We start from the raw sequence: 5795 nt of genomic DNA, 5'->3' as shown, positions 1-5795 counted from the left end.
CCTGGTTGAGGAAAATTGTTTCCGCAAGTGCAATGGCCCAGTGATGTTGATAAACAAGAAGGTCCGTGGACATTATGTGCTGGTATGGAGGTGCAAAAGAAAGGGTTGCCAGTCCGTTCAATCAGTAAGAAAGGGGAACAAAATCTTCATTACACTGATTTGAACGGAAGCCAATGGAAAAAGTGCCAAAGCTTACTGCTAGATCCACAAATACCGTGGTTAGTTTAATTACTGTCAGGAAGTCTGCTCCGAAATGGTATCTGTCCCTAGGAGAGGAAAGCTGAATGGTACCATTCACTATACTTCACTACACCATTCTCTATAGACACACTATGATAGGAATCACACTATAGTACTACACTATATAGTGCTAGGAATCACACTATAGTAGTACCAAATACTGTGTATTCATAATAATATGTAACCATTAGCAAATTTTTCTAAATGATTGTTTTTCAGTTGTTGACTGATGTTAAATGTAACTGAACTCATGCAGTAAAGTGTACTCTTAGTATGGAACATATGGATCTATTTTTGTGTGTGCTAGAAATCTTGTCTCATTGAACTTCTGGCTTAGGGTTTTTATGTGTAGACTGTGGGTTTGTTTAATTTTTGCTCTTGGTCATTGTTTTATTCGATCATCTTTCAGACAAATTGATTGCATTTTATTTTGTCCCAGAACAGGATGGGGAAAGCTGTCCCTTTAAATTCCCTGTTGCCATGGAGGGTGAGGTCAGAGAAAGTCCATGTGCTGGAATTACTTCCTGCTGCCTCTCTTTGTAAGCTGTGAGTCTGAAGCTGAAGGGAGAGAGAGAGCTTGTCTGGGTGCCTGGCAGCGAGGCCTGGTCATCCCCGGCAGTGGCTTCCCAGCTATTCCTTCTGCCACCTTTTAGATGGGCATGCCTGACTGGTAGGTCCTTCTTTTTTCAGTATGTTTTCACTTTTGCCATCCAGACGGGGCAGACTGTTGGAGTTTACAGGATTTTGTAAAGTTGTCTAAACAGAGTGTGACTGTAAAAAGTCCACAGGAAGCAACAGCGTCACTCCTGTCCCGTCAGCGTCACTCCTGTCCCGTCAGCATCACTCCTGTCCCGTCAGCATCATTCCTGTCCTGTCAGCGTCACTCCTGTCCGGTCAGCGTCACTCCTGTCCGGTCAGCATCTCTCCTATACCGACAGCACGCCCCCGTCAGTGTCTCTCTCGTCTGGTCAGCGTCACTTCTATCCCGTCAGCGTCTCCCCTGTTCCATCAGCGTTCCTCCTGTCCCATCAGTGTCCCTCTTGTCCCATCAGCGTCACTCCTATCCCGTCAGCATCTCCCCTGTCTCGTCAGCGTCTCCCCTGTCCCGTCAGCGTCACTCCCATCCCGTCAGCGTTTCTCCTATACCGTCAGCATCTCCCTGTCTTGTCAGCATCTCCCCTATCCCGTAAGCGTCTCCCTGGTCCCGTCAGCGTCTCCCCGGTCCCGTCAGCGTCTCCCCGGTCCCGTCAGCGTCTCCCCGGTCCCGTCAGCGTCTCTCCTGTTCCTTCAGTGTCTCTCCTGTCCCGTCAGCGTCACTTTTATGCCATCAGTGTCTCCCCTGTCCTGTCAGCATCTCCCCTATCCCGTAAGTGTCTCCCCTGTCCTGTCAGTGTCTCCCCTGTCCTGTCAGTGTCTCTCCTGTTCCCGTCAGTGTCTCTCCTGTTCCCGTCAGTGTCTCTCCTGTTCCCGTCAGTGTCTCCCCTGTTCCCGTCAGCGTCTCTCCTGTCCCGTCAGCGTCACGCCTGTCTCGTCAGCGTCACTCTTGTCCCTTCAGCGTCACTCCTGGCATACAACAGCATCTTTTAACTGTTACTCTGAGATGATCCCAAATTATCCTTTCAGCATTATAGTAGCAGAGCATGAAATTGGTTTGTTGAACGATTCAGGTACATGTTTAAGGCCAAACGCCAGCCTAAGCAAAAATCAAAAAGTTAGATTTTTTTTAAAATACAGAGCAAAATGTTCCTTTTGTTGGAAGTAAAATGCAGTCCCATACTAGACCAGTGTGTTTGTTTTCAGAATAGAAAAATGTACTCGGCTCTTTAACACATGTGAACGTTTGAAAAATGTAATTTGTTGCATCTTAAAAAGAACAGAACTAACAAGAACCCATACCGTACCCCTAACACTAAACCTATATGAAAGGAATGGCTTATGCTACGCTGTTACCGTGATATTAGTGGTGAAAATATTTTGCTAAAAGTTTTTGTGCCAATTTACTATGTACCAAATTATCAGTCCTCAAACTATACTACATACAAAATGATCTTGAACTGTGTGCTCATTGCCTCTAGCTTCCACTGTATCACACAAAAATTCAAACCTAATATACTATGCTATGTTGAGGGGAAGTGAATATGAGACCCTATGAAAAATATTTGCTGCAGTGCCTAATTACAAGTGCAATATACTTATAGTTTTCTCTTAACCCCCCTGTAAAGTCCCCAAAGTACCTGTAAATCCTGCTTGTGAAATTCACCTAAGACAGCTTCCTGTGATGGTGTGGCAGTAATGCTATATTATTCCTAAATTCAGACCAGATTTACCACTCTCATGTAAACTGTGTCTGCTTTCACTGCAATAGGATGAAAATATGTTGAGAGGAGTGGCTATCAGTATTATCACTTCTATTTTTTAGGTCTGTAGACTGTCAATCAGCACCTGGCCACACCCAGTCCCACCCACTGCTTTCTGGAGTGGCAGCGCGCCAACTTTAAATCCTCCCACTGTGTTCTGCAGTGTCTAGGAGGGGCAGCGTATGAGTAAAATTAAGGAGGATTTGGCTCAGTCAGGGATAATAAAGCTCTTTGTACACTTTGAGTCTTTGTTTTACTATTAGATTACTGCACATGATAGTTGTTATACCATCACTTTAGATGCAAGCCAGAGTTTTTTAAACAGGCTCAATCTGAGTTGAGATGGGAAAATTGGTTCACACACTGAATAGGGTAAAGCTGAGGAATCTGATATTTTTTGACAAATTGTGAATACTTTTTTAATATTGGCAATCCAATTAGTTTGCTCTGAAATGTGCAATTCATGAATGTATGAATTTGTACATATCTAATAAACTTGGTCAAATGCATATTTTTAGTTTCCATTCACAGAGTTGTCCAGATGAGTTCCAACCTATGCAATCTGTGAAATGTCACACATATTATTTTAACCTGAAAATATAATACTCCAAAAAAATGTAACCAATTAAAGTATTTTTTACTTTCTGTACAAGTCTGTTAACAGATTTAACTGTAGGTGGATAAAGTGAGAATGATTATTATCAAACCTTTTATTTCCAGCTGGGATTCTCCCCTGCAGATTTGAATGTGATTGGTTGTTTTCTCATATATCATAGTAAATGTGTGCTAAGTACAATGTGGAAGATAATGTGGTAAATTGCCTTCTTCCTTTGCTAGGCTAGATGTTCTTTTCTTGCAGTAACATACATAATAAGAAATGGGCTTTCCACAAATTGCATTCTTTGGGCGAATGTGCAGTAAATTCAGGCATTATGGCGGTTTATTTTATGTAACTACTCTGCACCAAGTGTTTTTTCAGAGGCAGTGAAACAAATAGGTAAGTGTATTTTGAACTGGTTTGAAACCAATGTTGGTAAAGTTGGCAATGCCTTTTTTTTCAGAGCCATTGTAACAAAAACTGGTATATATAAATTATGTGATCAGTCAGTATCAATGTAGTAAAGACTTATTACTGTTATTATTTCTTGGGATCAGTCAGACTCCCTGTATTATAGTCTAGTAGTGTGGGTATACCATGGGATTATTTTGAATCAATGTAGTGAAGGCTGGCAATACGATTGATGTCACGTGATAAATCAATATACTTGAGGCAGATAGTATGATTATTGTCATTTAACCACTGATCAATGATAAAGTTAACTGGCAGTATGATAATGTGATTCCTTAGAACCAATGCAGTGTTATCCCATGAGATCTTTCAAAGTCAATGTAGTAGTTAAAGATGGCTTTAGGATAATGTTATGTGATCACTTACACACATTGAAGCTCAGTGGTGTGTTTACAGAAAAAACTAAACATCAGTACAATAAGCAAATAACTGCACAAAAGTTAACCCAAAAAAGGTGTACAAGATATATCTGGGATCCCATGTCCTGAGGAAAAAAGGGCTTCCTATCTGATATCATGTGATCATTCAGTACCTGTATGGTGAAAGCCTGCAGAATGATGACACCATATGATCACTAAGGGTGAATGTAGTGAAAGTTTGGTGTAGTATGCTAAAACCATCAGTGCAATGTCCTAAGATTATTCACACCAATGTAGTGAAAACTGGCATTAGGCTGTTTCTTGATGATGTGCCTGTATTTTTAAAAAAATTAATTATGCAAACACCCAGAGTCAATAAAGTAAAAGTGGTCTGTTTGAGGAAGTTGGTGAAAGTGTCCCAGGAACACCCTAAATGCAGTGAATTCGTATTATTATCCTGGGTTATATTTGGCTAGTGATAAACTATACTGTTGTAGTACAAAGTTATTGGGACAAAGGTCTAGCGGAGTCCCAGGGACTCTCAGCAGCCACAAGTTTAATTAGTTATTTTCTGTTTAAATATCTGTTTACCACTGACCCATAGTAAACTCTCTGTCTTTAACTAGACTAGCAGAGATCTATCAGGGCGGCCATAAGGGTACTGATTTGTACACCATTTTGTGACACCAAATGACTCGGTCTTGGTTTGTGGTTTTTTTTTGTGAAAAATTGACAAGATTTTACTTTCTGCTGCAAAAAAGAAAATAAAGGAGGTATTTCAAGGAAAATAGGTTGTGTTAAATCTTCACAGATAAATACATGCATTATCACATACGTCAATTTATATGGCACCATCATAAAAAGTAACAAAGAAAACTGATTTTCATTGTGGAGAGTCATATAAAATACTTTGAATACAAATGATAATTCATTTAATTATAAATATTCCATTTATTTGATTGTGAAATTGTTAGGTGCTGTGAACTGAGTACACAAGAATTAATTCAGTAAACTATACCAAATGTAATATTTGCCATAACTATTGGTGTTTTCCGCTATAATTTTCTGTCATTACTGAAAACAACCAGTATTTATGGCAAAAAATCATTATAGCTTTGTGAATTCAGGGTTTGGTGCCAATTTTATTTTCTCTTATTACTGAACTAGTCATCTCTACATATCTTCTTAAGGAGCCTGAAAGGATCTATTCAACCTTTATCAGTACACCCTGGTCAAGACTGGAAACTGCCTTCACCTCTGATGCGTCAGGGGACAATTCTCAAGAAGACACGCACACAAGGTATGTGGTATGCAAGAACTGTCCAAACTTTATTGATGTGTCATACACTTATATAGTCATCTTTGGTTAGTACTGCGCAAGTGCAAACACATGAGTTATACAATACACATATACATATATGGTCATAGCAACATTCGGGATATGTCTGTCACATACGCTTAGAATTTAGAGAACTCACATGTTCCTGTTTTGACTTGTGGTTAAACATGTTCCTTACAGATAAGGCCCCTGACAGTTATAGTTTGCGACATGCAAGTTTGTTCTATTCTTCCTTATGCAAGCAAAACAAGATATCTCTTAACCACCTGGGCGTTTCACTGATGTCTAGATTTCTGTACCAGAAGCGTTACACTGTTTTTCATGAAATTTTTTTTTTTTACATTTTAGACCTGTAACTTACAGAAATATGTCCGAGCAAGGGTCTAGTAGATATCATGAATATAAAAAAAGTTTGAAACACACAATCATGT

General features: G+C 39.8%; 1 protein-coding gene across 2 annotated transcripts in view; it reads left to right on the top strand.

Moving 5' to 3' along the window:
* The first annotated feature begins 525 nt into the window (after positions 1–525).
* Positions 526–5795, top strand: part of NACC2 (NACC family member 2) — a 103644-nt gene continuing 98374 nt past the window's right edge. The window contains exons 1-2 of one of the 2 annotated variants that reach the window (XM_072431889.1): positions 526–910; positions 5216–5325. The gene's annotated coding sequence lies outside the window, so the exon portion shown is untranslated. The remainder of the gene's footprint in view (positions 911–5215; positions 5326–5795) is intronic. The other variant, XM_072431894.1, reaches the window with a different exon arrangement.

Source organism: Pyxicephalus adspersus, chromosome Z (assembly GCF_032062135.1).
Source record: "Pyxicephalus adspersus chromosome Z, UCB_Pads_2.0, whole genome shotgun sequence".
NCBI lineage: Eukaryota > Metazoa > Chordata > Amphibia > Anura > Pyxicephalidae > Pyxicephalus > Pyxicephalus adspersus.
This window is presented reverse-complemented; position numbering and strand designations above follow the sequence as displayed.